The 22,005-nt window shown below is 44.8% G+C and overlaps 1 protein-coding gene across 6 annotated transcripts in view; it reads right to left on the bottom strand.

The window, feature by feature from the left end:
- hmg20a (high mobility group 20A) overlaps window positions 1-21,491 on the bottom strand; it is a 164,056-nt gene extending 142,565 nt beyond the window's left edge. For 5 of the 6 annotated variants that reach the window (XR_013495671.1, XM_078199987.1, XM_078199990.1 and 2 more), the window contains exon 1: window positions 21,394-21,446. The gene's annotated coding sequence lies outside the window, so the exon portion shown is untranslated. Of the gene's footprint in view, window positions 1-21,393 lie in introns of all 6 variants that reach the window. The other variant, XM_078199989.1, reaches the window with a different exon arrangement.
- Between the last annotated feature and the right edge of the window lie 514 nt (window positions 21,492-22,005).

Below are 22,005 nucleotides of genomic sequence, written 5' to 3'. Positions count from 1 at the left end.
AAGGATGTCCCGAGGCATGATACATTGGGGAGACCATGCAGAGGCTACGACAATGGATGAATGAACACCGCTCGACAATCACCAGGCAAGAGTGTTCTCTTCCTATTGGGGAACACTTCAGCAGTCACGGGCATTCGGCCTCTGATCTTCGAGTAAGCGTTCTCCAAGGCGGCCTTCACGACACCCGACAACGCAGAGTCGCTGAGCAGAGGCTGATCGCCAAGTTCCGCACACATGAGGATGGCCTCAACCGTGATCTTGGGTTCATCTCGCACTATCTGTAACCCCCACGACTTGCCTGGGCTTGCAAAATCTCACTAACTGTCCCGGCTGGAGACAATACACATCTCCTTAACCTGTGCTTAACCCTCTCTCCACTCACATTGTCTGTACCTTTAAGACTTGATTACCTGTAAAGACTCGCATTCCAACCATTATTTTGTAAATTGAGTTTGTGTCTTTATATGCCCTGTTTGTGAACAGAACTCCCACTTACCTGACAAAGGAGCAGCGCTCCGAAAGCTAGTGGCACTTGCTACCAAATAAACCTGTTGGACTTTAACCTGGTGTTGAGAGACTTCTTACTGTGTCGTACCATTAAAAACAGCTTTTCTGCCTGCCACCACCAACGTGTGTGCCATCTACAAGATGCACTGCAGCAACTCACCAAGGGTCCTTCTGGGCGAGCTGCAGGTACTGAACCAGTACTTACAAACTGCTCTCCAGTCAGGGGAGCGAGGAGGAGGAGTCTCAGTACTCTCCCAATGAGTTAAAATGGATATTGCGGAGTTTCTGGGGAGCGAGGCTGAGGGAGTGGAACTGGAGAAATGGCAGAAGATGGGATGATTTTTGCAGGGTAAGGAGCAGCTTTCACACACAAAGACCACGAGTTTAAAAAAATTACAGTTGCAGTCTCAGTGAGCACCTCTCAGCTTTTTCGACAAAGATGCTCAGCGCATGTCCCTGACGTCACCTGAAAATGGTGCGACTGATTTGGATGCCATAATGAGGTATTCATCTGAGACCTGGGTCCTCTGGCTGTCCACACTGGCTGCAAATGGTGGCAGTAGCAACAGCATTAGAAAGGGAACGGTCAGTTTTTGAAGAGTTCTACGACCCAATCTCTGCCCAACTGAGGCCATGAAAACAGCCCCAGTGAAGACCTTAAGCAGTAAAGGCCAGGGTTGCCTCACACTTCTTCCCGACTTCACGCTGATTTCAGTCTTGGTGGTGGCTCCGATTTTACAATTATACTTCAACTGCTGAGCTGGGAGGTGAAATTCTCACTTCTGGTTACTTTCCAATGCCAGAGCTCTGTCAGGACGCCTCTGGAATTGACAGGCTTTGTGGAGCCGAATTCCTTTCTAACTTTCATGATTTAAAAGAAACATAAGACCAAAAAAAAGATTACTCACATTCCTCCACTGGTAAGTGCTTCATGTGAGTGGTACAGATTAGGAAGACCCTAGATTCAATCCTGATCAGTGCTGGATGAACAGAACTGAATTAGAACTCCAGGAAGAAGGGTTGTCACTACTGGGGGTGGCACAGTGGTTAGCACTGCTGCCTCACAGCACCAGGGACCTGGGTTCGATTCCCGACTTGGGTCACTGTCTGTGAGGAGTTTCTCCCCACGTCTATGTGGGTTTCCTTCGGGTGCTCCGGTTTCCTCCCACAGTCTTAAAGACGTGCTGGTTAGGTGCATTAGCCATGCTAAATTCTCCCTCAGTGTACTCGAACAGGTGCCAGAATGTGGCGACTAGGGGATTTTCACAGTAACTTCATTGCAGGGTTAATGTCAGCCTACTTGTGACAATAAATAAACTTTTACTTTCAAGTCGTCTCAGTGTCCCTCAACTTGAAGGGAAAATAACCAAGAAATGTGGCTAGGTTCAGATCGCTACCCTATGAACCTTGCTTGTTCATGTACACCTTTGGATGTCAGGTGAAAGCAAGTTTATTATCCAAGTCTGATACCCATCACGGTTTAATAACCTGCCAATACTCACTGTCTAGGGCTAATAAAAAGATGAATGGCCATTTGAGGAAACACTGCAAGGTTACCAACACCTGTGGAATTTACCTTGGTGTGAGTCACAGCCTTCAGAGGACATGGGGCAGAAACAGAGTGAAAACTGCAGGCAAAAAGGGATCCGTTACAGGCTATAATGAACACATGAGCCACTCAAACTTCACTCTTCCTTAGTTTATCAGAAATCTCAACTTGGAGCCGATAGCATCTTCCACCCACTTCCCATTTTCTTCTAATTACAGCATTTCCTGTGGCTATCAATTAACAACAGGCCACAACGTTTCTCACCAATTTCAACTGCTCAGTGCACCCACCAAAACTCACTCCTTCCCCTTCATGTGCCAGTCCACAGACTGGTATAAGAGTAGGACATTTGGAGAGTGACACACGAAGCGGCTGTGTTGGGTGTGGAAGAAGCTACTGAAAACAATTAAGACTCCAATTCAATACTTGGATAGCACTGCTGCTTAAAGGGTAACCTTTTCTGTCGTACTCCCAGAAGTGTACCGGAAAGGAACACAGTTGAACCGTACCATAATACAGCTGACCTTTAGATAATGCAAGCCTTAATGTCTTTATCAACAAACGAAGACTGGTGCTGTACTTTGTCACTTAGATCGTATCAGCTACTTACAAAGTGAATCAGGAAGTTTACTGCAGGAACACAAGAAATATATCATGATGTGCATTTCACAGTCACACAATCCTGATAACCAGTATCAGGCACAACTTATTGGAACTTCTAATCTATTTGTTAGATCCCATTGGCGGATTGCATGTAACCATGGTAGCACATTGAAGAGGCAATCTGAACAACTAATTTTGTTGCATCTGCATGGGTGTAGGGATGAAATGATCTGACTGTAGCGATTTCACTGAACACACTTGTGTTATTTTCTGCCAGCTAAATGGGTTGGTAATACAACACATTAGAACACTGCCTCTTCAGTTATGTGGCCTGGGTTCAAATTCATTCCAGACTAAAGGCTTTCTCTGCAGCTCCTGTGAAAAAGGGCACGGTCTCATTGAGAGCTCCCTAATGGAGGATAACCAATACTGCATTACTACCTATAACTATTTAGTTTTTAGATTACAAGTCTCCTTATTGAAGGAGGTATCTGCTTGCATTAGAGACAGTTCAGTGAAGGTTCACTCAGCTAATTCTTGGGATGAACAGGTTGCCTTATGAGGAAAGGTCGAGCTGGTTAGGCTGGGGCGGCACAGTGGTTAGCACTGCTGCCTCACAGCGCCAGGAGCCAGAGTTCGATTCCTGGCTTGGGTCACTGTCTGTGTGGAGTTTGCACGTTCTCCCTGTGTCTGCGTGGGTTTCCTCCGAGTGCTCCCATTTCCTCCCACAGTCCGAAAGACGTGCTGGTTAGGTGCATTGGCCGTGCTAAATTCTTCCTCAGTGTTACCCGAACAGGCGCCGGAGTGTGGCGACTAGGGGATTTTCACAGTAACTTCACTGCAGTGTTAATGTAAGCCTACTTGTGACTTTGATTTTATTATTGTCACATGTATCAGCCGACAGTGAAAAGTATTGTTTCTTGCATGCTATACAGACAAACCTTACCGTACATAGAGAAGGAAAGGAGAGGGTGCAGAATGTAGCGTTAGTCATAGCGAGAGTCTTGAGGATCTAGACACTAATAAAAAAACAATCACTGTATTCATTGAAGTTTGGAGGGTTGAAAGATAACCTTATTGAAACATACAAGCTTCTGGGGGGCTTGACAAGGTAGATGCTGACATGATGCTTCCCCTCTTGGGGGAAATCTAGAACTAGGGGGCACAGTTTCAGAATAAGGGTTGTCCATTCAAGGTGGAGACGAGGAGGAATTTCTTCTCTCAGTGGATCGTGAATCTTTGGAATTCTCTACCCCAGAGAACAGTGGAGACCGGATTTTGAACTATAGGGGAGCCAAGGGGTAACAGGCAGGGAAATGGAGCTGCAGCCAAGACCAGGTTTTATTGAATAGCAGGCTCGAGGGGCCAATTAGTCTACTCCTGCTCCTATTTCTTATGTTCCACGACTTGGTATGAATGGGAACGCTGTCGTTCAGAGCAGTGCTGCAAATGGGATAATCACATTAAAGAGGTTGGGGGTGCAATACATGATTGGAACAGAGCTCTATGCTGTCTTTAATGCTCAGTACATGATCCAATTATATTTAATAGAAATGAAGAGGTGGGAGGAAGAAAAAGGGAAAGAATGTTTGTTTCCCCGAGGCTGATATTTGCAGAAATGTTGTCCTCTTCTGGGCCTCCAGAAATAATAAACTGAGATCCAAAAGCAAAGCCCAGGGGAATGCCGCACTGCTGGGGTTTGGAACAGTGAGGAGGTCAAAGTATTCAAACTTTGTAAATAGATGATTTGGTTTCAGTAACTGGGAAAGAGTACATCAAACTATGCATTAAATGGGACATCTTTGTTGCACTGAATCACTGATACTATCAGACATGGAAGGCGAGAGGTTTTGTCTTTGGTGCTACTCCGTATATTTCATCCATGGATTAAATGGTTTGAAGAGCAGGAAGAATTTTTTTTTTCCATTTCCCATGCTGAACTCTCTATTCAGTTCCCATACAGAATCAACATCTGGCTGACCTGCATCACTAAAGCAAACAGCCAGCCCCAGACCAACGAGGAAATGCTGGAAAAGGTTTATAGCAGGATAAAGTTAAATAAAAAGACTGAAGTTATACAAACAGCATTCAGCGCAGCTAAATAAACTGTGAGCCAGTTTCGACATTTAAACCATTCCTGTTCTGAGGAAAGGGGAGCTAACATGCTTCTTACATACAAAACACGCTCCCTCGTTCATGAAAAATACAAATGTTGGTATCTTTTGGTTTAAGGTTGTTTTTAAAGTTTATTTATTAGTCACTGCAACGACACAACCGGGGTGGCACAGTGGCTAGCACTGCTGCCTCACAGCGCCAGGGACCCGGGTTTGGTTCCCGGCTTGGGTCACTGTCTTTGTGGAGTCTGCACGTTCTCAGTGTCTGCGTGGGTTAAAGTTTATTTATTTATTAGTCACAAGGCTTACATTAACACTGCAATGGAGTTACTGTGAAAATCCCCGAGTCACCACATTCCGGCACCTGTTCGGGTCAATGCACCCTAACCAGCGCATCTTTCAGACTGTGGGAAGAAACCGGAGCACCCGGAGGAAATGGTACGCGGCATGACAAGGAGGCGGCACAATAGCACAGTGGTTAGCATTGCTGCTTTAGAGCGCCAGGGACCCAGGTTCGATTCCCGGCTTGGGTCACTGTCTGTGTGGAGTTTGCACGTTCTTCCCGCGTCTGCGTGGGTTTCCTCCGGGTGCCCCGGTTTCTTCCCACAGTCTGAAAGACGTGCTGGTTAGGGTGCTTGACCCGAACAGGCGCTGGAATGTGGCGACTAGGGGAATTTCACCGTAACTTCATTGCAGTGTTAAAGTAAGCCTTACTTGTGACACTAATAAATAAATAAACTTTAACCCACGCAGACACGGGGAGAATGTGCAGACTTCACACAGACAGTGACCCAAGCCGGGAACCGAACCCGGGTCGCTGGCGCTGTGAGGCAGCAGTGCCAACCCCTGTGCCACTGTGTCGTCCCGGTTGTGTCCAGCAGCAGGATAATTCTAGACTTTTTTTTAAACACTGTCACATATAAGTAAGAGAAGATGGTTTTGGTCGCATTGTATTTCATTTTTTGAATGTTAATATTCAAACATCTTTTTTATAAAGTCAGCTTTTGTGATATTCTCAGAATGGCTGGCTGGCAACTTATTCTCCCAATATGCTGAATGAAATAAAAGCAAAATACTGCAGATGCTAGAATCTGAAACAAAAACAGAAAATGCTGGAGAATCTCAGCAGGTCTGACAGCATCTGTGGAGAGAGAATAGAGCCAACGTTTCAAGTCTGGATGATCCTTCATCGGAGTGACAATGGGTCATCCAGACTTGAAACGTCAGCTCTCTTCTCTCTCCACAGATGCTGTCAGACCTGTTGAGATTTTCCAGCATTTTCTGTTTGTGTTGATGCTGAATGAGATGACATTTATAAAACAAACCATCTCAGCCAAACAAGAGCAGAATTAACGTCACTGCCCTGAGGGGAGGTGGGACTGAGGTAAGTTGCCGCACCTGATTGCAAAGCAGATGCCAGGGCGAAGCCACGTCAGGTCCCTCTGCGATGGGATTGTCTTAACACATGGTGAACCTATGAAAGTAGATCTTAGCACGAGTCACTGTCCTCAGGCGAGAGGGAGAAAAAAGGGATTTTTAAAAAAATACAGTGGAGAAAAGTGAAGCGACCGCATTTCATTTGGGAATTATCCACACTGTTACGGACCTTATTGTGTGCTGCCAGAGCACAAACTATCAGAGAAACTGGAACTTGAATGATTGTAACGCTGGATTCATAAATGCCAGCTCAATTAAATTAGGTTAAAGGAGAATCTCTCCAAAGGAACGGTGAAATATTTCTCAGTGGTAGAAGCTGAGAGCCAGCAAATCACAAGAATATCTTGGCATGAGATTGAGCTAAATATCCATATTTAGTAAAGGAGTCTAATGCTGACTCTATCAGTTCAGTATGTCTGTCTTAAACTATTGTTTATCTGGCACCACTCTTAATTCTTTCCATCCCTATTTTCAGTGGAATGTGTTCTTTCAGACTTGATTTATTAGCAAATACTGAATGGCCTGGTTTCATAACTATGTCATTAAAAAAAAACTGGAGGCAGGAAGTGTAAATCGTTATCCTAATATCAAGTCTATACACATGACTTGTACATGTTAAGTGGTTGTCAGCAGGAAATTGATATTGTCGAAATGATGGGTAATTCCAACTTACCGGCCAAATCCCAGCATCCAATTTTGTTGGTTGCTTATCAGAGAACATGGAAAGGTAGCTCAGCTTGTTACAAACCACACAAAGTGCAAAGGAATGTAAAATTGCAACTGCAAAGACAAACAACCTTTGGAATTCTCAAATTGTTTGCACTGCCCACTACTGAAGACTTTCGCATTTCCACAAGGTACAGATACTGGGCTAGCTGAGGTCTCAGTTACCCAAACTTGCTGGGATCATTTTGCGCGCGCAGTGCAAGAGACAGCAGTAGACGCAGTTCAGGTTCTAAGAGGAAAACTAAACTAAAAGAATACCTGGAGGGCTCATTGAACTGGTATTTATTTACCATACTGTAAGATGGCAGTGATACCTTTCAGCCTTTCTTGGGTAGAAGCCAATATTCAACATCAAAAGAGATACAGGGATACACTAAAGAACAAACAAATTTGAGAAGCCAACTTCTTCAGGATGTCACAAAAAGCAATTCTGTAGTTTAGCAACATGCCATAAGAAAAGCGTACATGAATAGACATTAGAGGAGAGAGTGGCACATTGGTAATGTTACTGGATCAGTAATCCCACCATGGCAGCCAATGGAATTTAAATTCAGCTAATAATTTAAAAAGAAATCAGGAATTGATGAAACTATCATTGATTGCTGTAAAAACGCATCTGGTTCATTAATGTCCTTCGGGGAAGGAAATCTGCTGTCCTTACCCTGACCTACACCTGGCCAGACCCACAGAATGGGGTGCTTAAAAAGGTTCACTGAAATGGCCCAGCAAGTCATGCAGTTCAAAGGCAATGGGGATGGCAAACAAATGCTGGCCTGGCCAGTGACGCCCACATCCAATGAAAGAATTTTTAAAAATATCTGAATCAATTCAGATCACTGGGGTCACGGGGTGGCACGATGGTACATTGGTTAGCACTGCTGCCTCAGAGCTCCAGGGACCTGGGTCCAATTCCAGCCTTGGGTCACTGTGTCTGTGTGGAGTTTGCACGTTCTCCCCGTGTCTGCATGGGTTTCCTCCGGGTGCTCCGGTTTCCTCCCACACTCCAAAGATGTGCAGGTCAGGTTGATTGGCCAGGCTAAATTGTCCCTGAGTGTCAGGGGGATTAGCAGGGTAATATGTGGGGTTATGGGGATAGTGCCTGAGTGGGATTGTTGTCAATGCAGGCTTGATGGGCTGAATGGCTTCCTTCTGCACTGTAGGGATTCTATGATCATTCTATGTTCTATTAATTGAGATGTTTCCCATTTTGACTAACTTTCTAAACTCATATCTGAAAAGTGAGGATGCTATTGCCCCGCCAAACATTATGACTATCTTCAAGAGGGAAGAAAACATGACAAGGCATGTTTGAGCTTTGATGTCAACTCAGAGGAATTGGGGTGGGGTCTACAATGAATCTCTACATCTCATAGATAATTTTTTTTAAAATCAGCCAGGATTCCTACTCTTGATTTACATCGGGGGAACTCTGTGCATATATTTGACAACAGGTTCGGATGTGACCCTCCCAGCAGTCAAATATCTGTCCCACGTTCATGGTGGTCAGGCCCGTAGATGAAAATTGGATAACTAAGCACTGGCCAGCAGCACCTTGCGCAGACAGCCAGAGAAAGAAAATTGCAAAATAAAAGTCAATTCAAGGCTGCAATCACAAATAAAAATCTGAAAGCAGTAAGCACATCTCATGATCCAAAGTTATTTGAACTTTATTTCATCCAAACTCCCTCCGATTAATCAATTATTCTTTTAGCCCATGATCTAAGAGTTTGCAACACAGAGACCAGTAGTTTGTAACCAGAATGTTACGTGCTAGATAACGGTGACTAAAAGGTTGAAATGCTTCAATAGCTCGCCCTGAAACTGGTCAAAAGCACATTTCATGGCAAGGGAATGTCACAAGGAGATGGAACAGGACGGAAGATTTTGCTGCACAAGTAGTTTTGATACAGCGACAGTAAAGAATAGCTGAGTTGTTGTCTCACGTCACGAGAATGCACCACACTGCTGCTTACTGCTGTTAAATATTTACCAAAGGACTTTTACTGGCACTGAACAGGTGCACTGTGGTGGGAATTCATAGAGTACTTCACACGCCTTAAGTTGAGAGGGAGCAGTGGGAAAGAGAGGAGGCAGATCAAAACAAGGATGGAATTTGGGAACCCTGGCTTCTGAGCTGGGGACACTAGAGTGACTCAAAGGTGGTCTAGTTGCAGACATGCTGGATGCGGGGACGTCATGTTGTTAGAACACCCCACAATACATCAAACCCAGACCATCTGCTCAATGCCTGTTGTGATTATCAACACCCACAATAATTAGATAGGTGACAGATCAACAGAAAATGAGGTACTTGATACACAACACTAATTAATTACATTATCGCCCCAAATTCTGAGCTGAAATTAATAATATTGATTTCAGTGTGACAGATCAACATGATACATGTGCTACTTGCATTTGAGGCTGGGGGTGCTAAGATTCTTACAGGTAGAGCTTGGGTAAGCCAATCAGTGTGTAAGAAATAGCACCCACAGCTTCCAAAGCAAAAATCAAGAGTTTAACACAATTCCGAACAGTTTACAGTTCAAATAATTGCCGTAGATAGGATAACATACAAGCTATAAAGGGGGCCTGAACCAGGGGATGCAACACTTGAATGATTTTTCACTCCCCAACACAACACGGCAGCAAGCAACAAACAGCAAGCTCCAGCATCCACAATCTGAACCAAAAATGTTGATGAACCACACAATTTCAATTGCTGAGATACTGGGATTGCTTTCCAGGTACGGGAGGGGTATAGACAGAATTTACATCTACTGAAACAGCCCATTCAGCCCTACTGGTCAGTGCTGTAATCATCATGTCTGGCAGCATCTGTGAACACAGTAAGAAGTTTAACAACACCAGATTAAAGTCCAACAGGTTTATTTGGTAGCAAAAGCCACACAAGCTTTCGGAGCCTTACTACGTTCTCCCCATGTCTGCGTGAGTTTCCTCTGGGTGCTCCGGTTTCCTCCCACAGTCCAAAGATGTGCAGGTTAGGTGGATTAGCCATGTTAAATTGCCCCTTAGTGTCAGGGGGACTAGCTAGGGTAAAAATGTATGGGGTGATGGGGATAGGGCCTGGGTGGGACTCTGGTCAGTGCAGACTCGATGGGCCGGATGGCCTCCTTCTGCACTGCAGGGATTCTATGAGTTTGCATACAGCACTGCGGTAAGTCGAGAACAGAGATGTCAGTGTGAGGACAAGGTAAAGAATTAAAATGGAAGCTCAACATCATGCTTGTGAACCGAACATTAATGTTCTGCAAAGCTGTCACCCAGTCTCTGGTTTCCCCAGTGTACAGGACACTGCAGTGTGCGCGGAGAATATAGTTTAGTATGCATTCACTCTCTCAAAATCATGACAGTTCCATGAGTACTGCTCCATGTTGTACCAGCCACTCTCATTGTCTCACTCAAGTGATCGGTCTTTCACGCTGAATGTCAGCAAGATAAGCAACTGTGAAGTTTCATCATAACCAGGCTAGAACTTCTCCACCTGATGGGACTTTCTGTCAATGTTCTACCAGAGTGTGGCAATCACCTCATTAAGAATTGCCAGTAAAACCTATAACATTGATTGTGTTATAAATAGAAACACTTTGGGGGTTGAGTTCCTTGTACTATAGAATAGAATCTCATAATCCTTACAGTACAGAAGGAGGCCATTCGGCCCATGGAGTCTACACTGACCACAATCCCACCCAGGCCCTATTCCGTAACTCCGCACATTTACCCTGCGAATCCCCCTGGCACTAGGGTCAATTTAGCATGGCCAATCCACCTAACCCGCACATCTTTGGACTGTGGGAGGAAACCGGAGCACCCGGAGGAAACCCACGCAGACACGGGGAGAACACACAGACAGTGACCCAAGGCTGGCATTGAACCTGGATGTCTGGTGCTGTGAGGCAGCAGTGCTAACCACTGCGCCGCCCTATTTTATTGTAAGCCTCTACGTCGGAACCTACAGCTCTGAAGTAGAGACTTACAATAAAATAGCTTGAACCTAAAGACCAGTGTAAAGTGATTCTTCCACCCCAACCATTTACTGTGAGTAACACTTTCTGATAGTGACCACATTGGCTAGCCAGAGGTACAGGAACAAATGGTTCTCCCGCAGACCTGGCTCAGAGATTCAGAAGCCAATTAAAGCTGCTTCCTAAGTGATGTCACCTAACCAATGCTGGTCAGTCAGCATCCCACGGATCTTTGCAGAGTGAACGATGAATGAGTCGGGGGGAGGGCAGAAACTTTTCAGTTTAAAATTGCCATATTTTAATAAATCCAAGATTGGATTCTTTTTTAGATTATCTACTGAGAAGTAGCAACAATTGTAGTGCACTGACAAGTTTATTCTAAATGGTTACTAAACATAAGTCCAAACATTCCAGAAATGTGCAGGTTAGGTGGATTGGCCATACTAAATTGCCCCTTAATGTCAGGGGGACTAGCTAGGGTAAATGCATGAGATTAGTGTCAGGGGGACTAGCTAGGGTAAATGCATGGGATTATGGGGAAAAGGCCTGGGTGGGATTGTGGTCGGTGCAGGAGGGCCGAATGGCCTCCTGCACTGAAGGAATCTATGATGATAAGTGATGAAAGTGACCACTATTCATGGGCTAGCTAAAATAATGAGTGCCCGTGGACTATTTGTCTGCAGGGGATGCCCAAGTCAAGTCAACCCTGCCCTTACTTAATACCCAAAAGTCCAGCACTTCAAGTAGACATCAGTGGAAAGTGATCAGAACCTTGGGTTAGATGCCAAAGAGAGACTGATGCTTATGGAGCCATACCCGACTGTGGTTCAGCAGCTTCGAGAGAGGAAGGAGATCGACAATTGTTTTTTTAGAAAGAGTAAACTGCGGTTTTTTTGCTTCTCTCTGGCAGACGAGTCTAATTACACTTTCAATTCACATTGAACACCATTCAAGAATAAGGCTGCCCATCAATCTCACAACACATTAGCAAAGAAGAAGAACAAGAACTATTTCTCCTTCAGGGATACCGATATCTTATGAAATATTAATTACTTACTGTACTATTAGTTTACAGAGCAATAGTATTTTTGAGAAACCTGCACTTGCATATGTTAAAGTGGATCACAGCCCAATGTGTGCATTCTAAAGACCGGGGTTTAATATTAGAGTGGTGATTTTTATCTCACCCACTCAGTGGGAATCTAATGGAGTTGAATTGGCTTCTCAAAGTCACCAGAAACTATATAATCAGGTACCGTATAGAATGAACCGATAGAATTATTCAAATTCTGGAGACCAGAAAACATTTAGCTGCAAATACAATTCATAAATTGTGTTTGATACACTCTTTAAAAAGTAATCAGAAATAAACAGGTCCCAGGGTGACTCGCTGACTCCTCCTTTCCATCCCCTTCTGGGCCAACTTGCTGGATTTCAGGCAGAAAAGGGAAGGATACAATTGACCTCTGTGCCACTTGTCTAGGGAAACGGAGGGAGGAGAGAAACACGTTTATGCTTATATAGTAGTTGCCTTTCGTGTCCCGACTCACTTGCTGTCAATGAATTACTTTTGAAGTGTAGTCACTGTTGTTTAGCCAGATGTCACACTCAAAATGCGTAAAGCAAGTAGTCATAAACAGCAAAGAGATAATGATCATGCTGTTCTGTTTTGGTGGTATTCTTTGAGAAATATTCTCTCGTACAGAACCATATCAATTTTTTTTTGGAAGTTCATATCGACAATATCAAAAGTAGAACCTCACACCCCATTTCCCACACCATTGGCCGCATCAAAAGTTCAAATAGATTTGTCAGGCATGACCCACCCTACACAAATTCATTCCGACTGTCTGATCAGCTCATACCAAGTGGCTATTCATACTGCCCCGATGACAGATTCTAGTAACATCCCCACAACTGATGTTAAACTGACGGTGGGAGGTTTTACGCCCACCTGACAAGGCAAAGAGGTCTTCAGTTTAAAGCCTGCTCTACAAGCATATCACCTTGCAAGGAGGCAGCAGTGTACCAATACTGCAGTGAAGCGCCAGCCTAGATTATGCACTGAGCGAGTGGGGCTTGAGCCCACAACTTTCTGGCTCAGAGACAACACTACCGAGCCGACACTGGCACAACTGCTCCTGATCCTTTTTATAATAGTGCAAAACTGCAGAGTGCGTGTGTGGGTGGATAAAAGGTGAAAACATGACAGTCTTCTTGGCTGCGTTACCCTCATGATTAAATAGCTTGCTGACATTTGCCTTCGAAGCTCTCACATGAAGAATGGATGAGGTACTGGATCACTGCTGGCAACCATTAAACAGCGAGCCCCTTCAGGAGATAAACAAGGAAAATTGATGGGCTTGCAGTCTTATTTTATGATTTATGGCAGCATAATATGTCAGGCACACTGTCCAAGAATCTGCTTTTGTAGCCACAATCAGCTGTCCATTATTCTCTAACAGTGGTAACCGTTTAGATTTTTGACTTCAGTGATCCAAGGATTTTTAGACTTCACTCTTAAAAGCAGACTCAAAATCTGCATCATTTAAAGTCTGGTAAAACTGTTCATCAGAAAATTGTGGCTGTGATGAAACTGTGTCGCCCAATAGTAATCAGCGGCTCGTAGGAATAAAGGGCAAAGCTGTACCTAAACACCCCTTACATTGTCATTGCTAACTGGGTATTTTACAATTACTTCACTCTATCAGACAATCACTTGGTGATAATAAATTTTGGGGAAAAGTGCAGAGAAGCTTTCAGATCTATCTCCAGAATGTTTTTGGTCACTTTGAGGGATTTTTTTTAGCTCTGATGAGTGGCTATATAGTTTCTTTCATCACAAGTCTTCATTTTCCTCCAGTTGTTTTATCATTAAATCTAATGCTGCAGATCTTCCTCTGATGTCATTGCTCTGGACATCTCAGCCTTTAATTTTAAGGTCCACCCAACACTCCCACCCAGTACTTCAGATGCCCCAAAAGCCCTGCCTTTAATATGCTGTTCTTTTCATAAAATCCCTACAGTGCTGAAGGAGGCCATTCAGCCCATCGAGTCTACGCCGACCACAATCCCATCCAGGCCCTTTCCTGCAGCCCCACATATCCAACCCTGCTAATCCCCCCCCAACACGAATCAATTTAACTCGGCCAATCAACCTAAGCCGTACAGCTTTGGAGTGTGGGAGGAAACCGGAGCACCCGGAGGAAACCCATGCAGACACGGGGAGAACATGCAAACTCCACACAGACAGTGACCCGAGGTCGGGACTGAACCTGGGTCCCTGGCGCTGTGAGGCAGCAGTGCTAACCACTGTGCCATGGTTTTACGTCAAGGTGTGGGCGAACAGAGTGCCACATATACTTCCGTTCTTGCACGTGGAAAGAAACACCAATTTCAGAGACAGGTACAGTTCATCGGGATCCTCACTTCATTCAGGCAGTTGGAGAGAACAGAATAGGCTGAAAATATCACAAAGGTCATGTCTAGAGGTGAATGCTGTGGTGTCAAAGGAGCTGATGAGCAAATAATTAATTTGAAAACTTTTGAAGTTTGTGATGATCAATTAGATAAGGGTGCCTCCTGAGGATGGCAGTCCGTGGTTTGTCCTCTCATCACAGTCACAGCAGCAATGTGGTATGGCAAAGTAGGTGACTCGAAGCTGACACAGCAGTAAAGGCACTGTTGATATTTCACCGTGCTGCTTTTTCACTCGTAAGCCAAGATAGGTATCTGTGGGCTAGCCGAACAGAAGGCAGCATCTTGTCCTTAGACAAGGTCCTGCAAATGTCGCTGGTTAGTGACCAAGAATGTGACCTTCTACGTAGATGTGCTGTGACCAATTGTCACACACCTACAGCGTTTGCAGCTGTGATCAGCTAATTCCGCACAGACAGGAGGTTAATCCGAGGATCTTCCCGATTTGCTTGGCTCAGCTCTTTACTGTTTTAACTAGCTGAGCCACTGGGGAACCCATACCGCCTAGCTTTGGAAAGGTACCCTGGTACACTTTTTACGTACATCTGGCCACTCAAGACTCAGTGAAAGGGGTACAAGGAGGTTCAAAGGACCACAAATACGTTTTGAAAGAAGGCTTCATTCAATGCTCGCCTTCGAATAAAACAAAATGTGGTTATTGGTCTCCACTTTGTGAGCTGGGCAACTAACGCTCATTACTCAGAAATGTGATCTGACTGAACTGCTGTTCATTCAGCAAGACAATGAACTGGCACTCAGCCAAAACTGTGGACCTTTTTTTTTAAATGGAGCTGGCTTCAAAGTGCAACCAACTGTACACAACAATCAATAGGCTGTTGAATCCGAAAATTAATTGGATAGGTTGCATCAGTTTTGGACACATTTTCAAATGTATCATTCTGCTCACTGCGCAAGGCCTATTTTCCCATGCACTCATTTTTTTGAGACCTCATGCTATGGGGGTAGCAAGAACTCCAAGGTTAGGCATGGCATGTGGTCCTGCTATTCTGTAGTCATGCTTCCAAACCCACCCCCCGACCTTCCCGCCCCCACCACAGCTTCAGAACACTGTCCCCTGGAGAATTTCCAAATTCAGACAAAACAAAGCAGCAGCAAGTGGTGGCAGTGGCAACTCCTTTTATTACCAGCGTTTTGCTCTGAGGTGCAGGAAATTAAAGCAACGGGATAGGTGTCGATCCTGCCTTCTGGAAGCACTTTTGACAGTCTAATTTTATGTTGCAACCTCGCACGCAAAAAGCAGCACTGCAATTTCACAAAGAAAATCAAGTTCTCAGCCATTGCAAAGAGCGTGGAGGAAAAATATTAAAACTGGGATAGTATCGACTTAGAAAATGAAATCTGCGGTTTTACTGTGACGCAGTGGGGATGTCACTGAAGCTACTACATACTGTGGACATCATAGCAAGCGGAAAAATCCAGAAAGCACTGCATGTTCTGATGTCTCTCCAGCCTCATTGTTTCCTCTTTTGTTTGCAATCTGCAGTCTCAGGAATTCTCTAAGTTATCTGCTAAACAACAGGAAGGGGCAAGTATTTTTACTGCTGTTCTGGAAGGAAGAGACAGAATTTATCAGACCGCTGACACAAATGCAAGCTGTCATTTGCAAAGATGTAATCGACACCGAAGATCAGTGGGTAGCACTCCAGCCTCTTGCGTATTAAGACTGTCCAATTCCATAAATTTGAGCCCACAAATTCAAGACTGGCACTCCAGTGCATTCGTAAGAACATAGCAACTAGGAGCAGGAGTAGGCTATCTGGCTCCTCCACCTGCTCCGCCATTCAATAAGATCATGGCTGATCTTTTCGTGGACTCAGCTCCACTTACCCGCCCGCTCACCATAACCCTTAATTCCTTTACTGTTCAAAAATCTATCTATCATTGCCTTAAAAGCATTCAACGAGGTAGCCTCAACTGCTTCACTGGGCAGGGAATTTCACAGTGCAACACTGTGGGAGTGCTGCATTGGTCAGAGATGCTATCCTTTGGACAAATCACAAAACCGAAGCTTTCTCTGCTCCCAAAAGGTGGACATAAAAGATCCCAGTCCAAAGATGTGCAGGGTAGGTTGATTGGCCAAGCTAAATTAACCCCCTCAGTGTCCCAAGATGTGTAGTTAGGGGGATTGATGGGGTAAATATGTGGGGTTACGGGGATAGGGTCTGGGTGGGATGCTCTGTCGGTGCAGAGTCGATGGGCCGAATTACTTCCTTCTGTACTGTAGGGATTCTGTGATTATTACAAAGGATAACGGGAATTGTCCCAGATATCCTGGTGGTTATTTGGCCCTCAATCAACATTAAAAAAAACACAAAATAGAAGCAAAATACTGCTAGCACTATTCATTGAAACAAGCGTCACTTCAGTGCCTAATCAGTGCTTATGGCACCAGATGCACTTCCAACGCATCGGAATTTTGATTGAAAATCATGATCTGTCCAGTTTTTCGAAATCATTCCAACTGTTCCACACAACTGCCCTCAATGGCCGGACTGGCTAACCCAGCTCAGAAAAGTGACTGAATTTAGTTTGTATGGTTCACTCGAGTCTTCAAAATAATCAAAGTAAAACCTTCTATTGGCACATCCAACGAAAGAATTATTCAAAAAGCACCTGGCTCATTAAAAATTAAGTTGACAGCAACTATAAGCTAATTTTTAAATTCACATTTTCTTGGGTAGCAGTGGCATGCGAACCAATTTTACTGCAAACTTTAGGCGGAAAGTTTTGCTCTATCTAGTCCACCCATCCACATCAGTTCCTTTGTGAATTTCTAATAACTCAATCACATTTATTGACAAGAATCTGTCTCACTCCTTCTCGAAACCCATTGAGGTTTCTTCCCTTCACATATAATGATCAACCTTTGAGTTGAAAAAAATCCTGTCACATTCCTATCTTCTATTTTGTAAATAATCACCTGGGCCCAAGTTCTAGTAGTATCCCTACAGTGCAGAAGGAGGCCATTTGGCCCACTGAGCGGCACGGTGGCACAGCAGTTAGCACTGTTGCCTCACAGCGCCCGGGTTCAATTCCAGCCTCGGGTCACTGTCTGTGTGGAGTTTGCACATTCTCCGAGCGGCTACGTGGGTTTCTTCAGGGTGCTCCGGTTTCCTCCCATACACCAAAGATGTGCGGGTTAGTGGGAATTGGCGATGCTAAATTGCCCCTTAGTGTCAGGGGGGGGGGGGTTTAGCCACATAAATATGTGGGGTTACAGGTATAGGGCCTGGACCGGATTGTCAGTGCAGGCTCGATGGGCCAAATGGCTTCCATCTGCATTGTAGGGATTCTTTGAGCCTGCACCGATAAAAATCCCACCCAGGCCATATCCCCATAACCCCATGTATTTACCCTGCCATGTATTTCACATGACACAGGTTTAAGGTGCTGGGGGGTAGGTACAGGGGAGATGTTAGGGGTAACTTTTTCCACACAGAGGGTGGTGGGCGAGTGGAATCGGCTGCCGTCAGTGGTGGTGGAGGCAAACTCAATAGGGTCTTTTAAGAGACTCCTGGATGAGTACATGGAGCTTAATAGGATGGAGGGTTATAGGTAGGTCTAGAAGGTAGGGGTGTGTTCGGCACAACTTGTGGGCCGAAGGGCCTGTTTGTGCTGTAGTTTTTCTATGTTTCTATGTGAAGATGCCGGCGTTGGACTGGGGTAAACACAGTAAGTCTCACATGTATTTCACATGCAGACATGGGGAGAATGTGCAAACTCCACACAGTGACTCAAAGATGGAATTGAACCCAGGTCCTTGGCACTGTGAGGCAGCAGTGCTAACCCGGTGTGTGCCACATGGCAGAATGTTTACTGAGTCAACTTGTCTAAATCTTTTTTTTTTGCATTATCATATAGATTTTCAGTTTTCATGCATTATCTCTAGTGGGAAGTATCTTGCATATACCCACAATACTTCATATACTGTATATTTAATTAACATCCACCAACATTTAGTAACACAAGAAGTAATCACAACAGTCAAACACTTGCATATTTGGCTTTACACCTTACCAGTTTGCCAACAGACACATAAGGTTAAAGTGCACATACATACCCTGATGCAAGTACAAGAAATGAGATCACAAACCTACTGAAACTATCTATTATTTGCTTTTTATTTAATAATCAAAAAGCACAATTAGCTGTATCTGGCTAACACACCAGCCAACAGTGGCTCAGCCAAAAGTGCTGCTATTTCTCACTCAGCCAATAGCATGTATGCTTGCTGTCGATCAGGGCACAATGCCCACTTGCATTTAGCCATCTTCTGAATTCAGCACAGGACAAGAATCACACCATGGTGTGCCAATTAGTTGAAAGCAACAATCCAACAGCAGGCTTCCAAGATGTCAAACTGCATGCAACAGGACATCATTTCCAGAATCGCCACACCAGTAATTTGCGGGGTGGGGGCAGGGTTGGCATTATCAGTGGTAAATCTGATCTTAATCTTAGAAAAGTGAGACACATTGAACTTTCACCAGGTAATACCTAGTATCAGGTACTAGAGCAACCCTTGTAGTTCGATGAAAAATGTGTGGGGCCAGCAAAGCCAAGTTGGGGTACAAATCAGTGAACCTGGGAGTCAAAGCAAAACTCGTATCAAGGACAATTTATTAAAATATCAATTTTTGAGGGGTCAGCACCATTTGCATTTATGAAAAGATCAATTTTTGAGGGGCAAAATTTGAGAATTGCCCACCTTTTGATCTCATGTTTGTTGATTTATTACCCCAAACTGAGACTTGGCTCTGCTAACCCCACATACTTAGTTAATTTATCAGTCTACAGAATAAAGGGTTGCTAGGTGCAATATTCCTGGTAGAAGTTCCAATTGTCGCTGTCTATAGCTCAAGGCTACAACATGGGGCAGCGCGGTGGGACAGTGGTTAACACTGCTGCCTCACAACGCCAGGGACCCAGGTTCAATTCCGGCCTTGGGCGACTGCGTGTGTGGAGTTTGCATATTCTCCCTGTGTTTGCATAGGTTTCGTCCGGGTGCTCCGGTTTCCTCCCACACGCCAAAGATGTGCAGGTTAGGTGGATTGGCCAGGCTTAAAATGGCTCCTTAGTGTTGCAAGACGTAGAAGTTAAGGGGATTAGCCATGGGAAATGTGTGGGGTTACAGGGATAGGGTGGGGAAAGAGAGCATGGATAAGACACACTGTCAGAGAGTCAATGCAGACTCGATGGGCCAAATAGCCTCTTCTGCACTGTAGGGATTCTATGATGAGACAGCAAAGAGTATCTTCTATTCTATGTTGAAGTCCCAATTGCCTCTCAATAGGAGCAACATTCCTGGTGGAAGTCCCAATTGCCATTCAATAGGAGCAATATTCCTGGTGGAAGTCCCAAATGCCCCTCAATAGGAGCAATATTCCTGGTGGAAGTCCCAAATGCCCCTCAATAGGAGCAATATTCCTGGTTGAAGTCCCAATTGCCCCTCAATAGGAGCAATATTCCTGGTCGAAGTCCCAATTGCCCCTCAATAGGAATAATATTCCTGGTGGAAGTCCCAATTGCCCCTCAATAGGAGTAATATTCCTGGTGGAAGTCCCAATTGCCCCTCAATAGGAATAATATTCCTGGTGGAAGTCCCAAATGCCCCTCAATAGGAGTAATATTCCTGGTGGAAGTCCCAATTGCCCCGCAATAGGAATAATATTCCTGGTGGAAGTCCCAATTGCCCCTCAATAGGAGCAATATTCCTGGTGGAAGTCCCAAATGCCCCTCAATAAGAGCAATATTCCTGGTTGAAGTCCCAATTGCCCCTCAATAGGAATAATATTCCTGGTGGAAGTCCCAATTGCCCCTCAATAGGAATAATATTCCTGGTGGAAGTCCCAATTGCCCCTCAATCGGAGCAATATTCCTGGTGGAAGTCCCAATTGCCCCTCAATAGGAATAATATTCCTGGTGGAAATCCCAATTGCCCCTCAATCGGAGCAATATTCCTGGTTGAAGTCCCAAATGCCCCTCAATAGGAGTAATATTCCTGGTGGAAGTCCCAATTGCCCCTCAATCGGAGCAATATTCCTGGTGGAAGTCCCAATTGCCCCTCAATAGGAGTAATATTCCTGGTGGAAGTCCCAATTGCCCCTCAATAGGAGTAATATTCCTGGTGGAAGTCCCAATTGCCCCTCAATAGGAATAATATTCCTGGTGGAAGTCCCAATTGCCCCTCAATAGGAGCAATATTCCTGGTGGAAGTCCCAAATGCCCCTCAATAAGAGCAATATTCCTGGTTGAAGTCCCAATTGCCCCTCAATAGGAATAATATTCCTGGTGGAAGTCCCAATTGCCCCTCAATAGGAATAATATTCCTGGTGGAAGTCCCAATTGCCCCTCAATCGGAGCAATATTCCTGGTGGAAGTCCCAATTGCCCCTCAATAGGAATAATATTCCTGGTGGAAATCCCAATTGCCCCTCAATCGGAGCAATATTCCTGGTTGAAGTCCCAAATGCCCCTCAATAGGAGTAATATTCCTGGTGGAAGTCCCAATTGCCCCTCAATCGGAGCAATATTCCTGGTGGAAGTCCCAATTGCCCCTCAATAGGAGTAATATTCCTGGTGGAAGTCCCAATTGCCCCTCAATAGGAGTAATATTCCTGGTGGAAGTCCCAATTGCCCCTCAATAGGAGTAATATTCCTGGTGGACGTCCCAATTGCCCCTCAATAGGAGTAATATTCCTGGTGGAAGTCCCAATTGCCTCTCAATAGGAGTAATATTCCTGGTGGAAGTCCCAATTACTTCTCACCTACATTACTCTGAGGTCTGCTTTACTACTCTTGTTTACTTTTTTTTCTTTTTTTAAAAAAAACTGCCTCTTTTGCTAGACTCTGGAGTGGAAATGGGGGTTTTTTTGGGAGAGAAAGCACCAGTTGTGGCTGGTAATGATCAGAGACAAGCCAGCAAGGACATTGCACACAGCAGCCCATTCCCCCTTTGCTTACTCCACACTGACCTGGTACAGAGCCGGCCTCCAACTATTGCTCCTTAGAGGGGGGGTTCCACAAATGAACAAAATGGCGCCAATCCCTCCAGCACCGCTTCACCGGCACCACGGGCGGACCAACCCCCCATTGCAAGACGCGGGAGGTACCGGGACTACTTTCAACGTTTAAAACAAAAAACAATTTTAAAAAGATTTTGTTTCCATCCTCTTCTGTTCAGCTCTCCACCGGTCGTTTTACATTGAAGTCGGAGAAGGAAAACCCTGTGGACGGGGGGAAAGAGGCTGCGCTCCCAAGGAACGCCGGATTCTTTTGTATGCGCGGTTGTGTTCTTCTTTCACCCCCCCTTTGCCCGCCACTAAGCTTGCGGGGAGTTGTAGTTTCCGGCAAAACTTTGACACCGGGTTTGGAAGCCTTGGGAAGGCGGTCGAAAAACTACAATCCCATGATGCGCCGCGAGGCCAGCGGCGGGCGGGAGAAGCCAGCTTGGAGCTCGTGCTGGCTTTTGAATTGACTTGCATGCATATTTATTTGCAATTATATATGCATTAACAGTACATATAGTTTGGAAAATGCAATATTTTACTAATATAAAAAAGCATTCCATCCTCCTGTTTAAAATG

The sequence above is a fragment of the Mustelus asterias genome, chromosome 29, assembly GCF_964213995.1.
Source record: "Mustelus asterias chromosome 29, sMusAst1.hap1.1, whole genome shotgun sequence".
Taxonomy (NCBI): domain Eukaryota; kingdom Metazoa; phylum Chordata; class Chondrichthyes; order Carcharhiniformes; family Triakidae; genus Mustelus; species Mustelus asterias.
The sequence above is the reverse complement of the archived record's forward strand: the minus strand, read 5'-3'. Positions and strand labels throughout refer to the sequence as shown.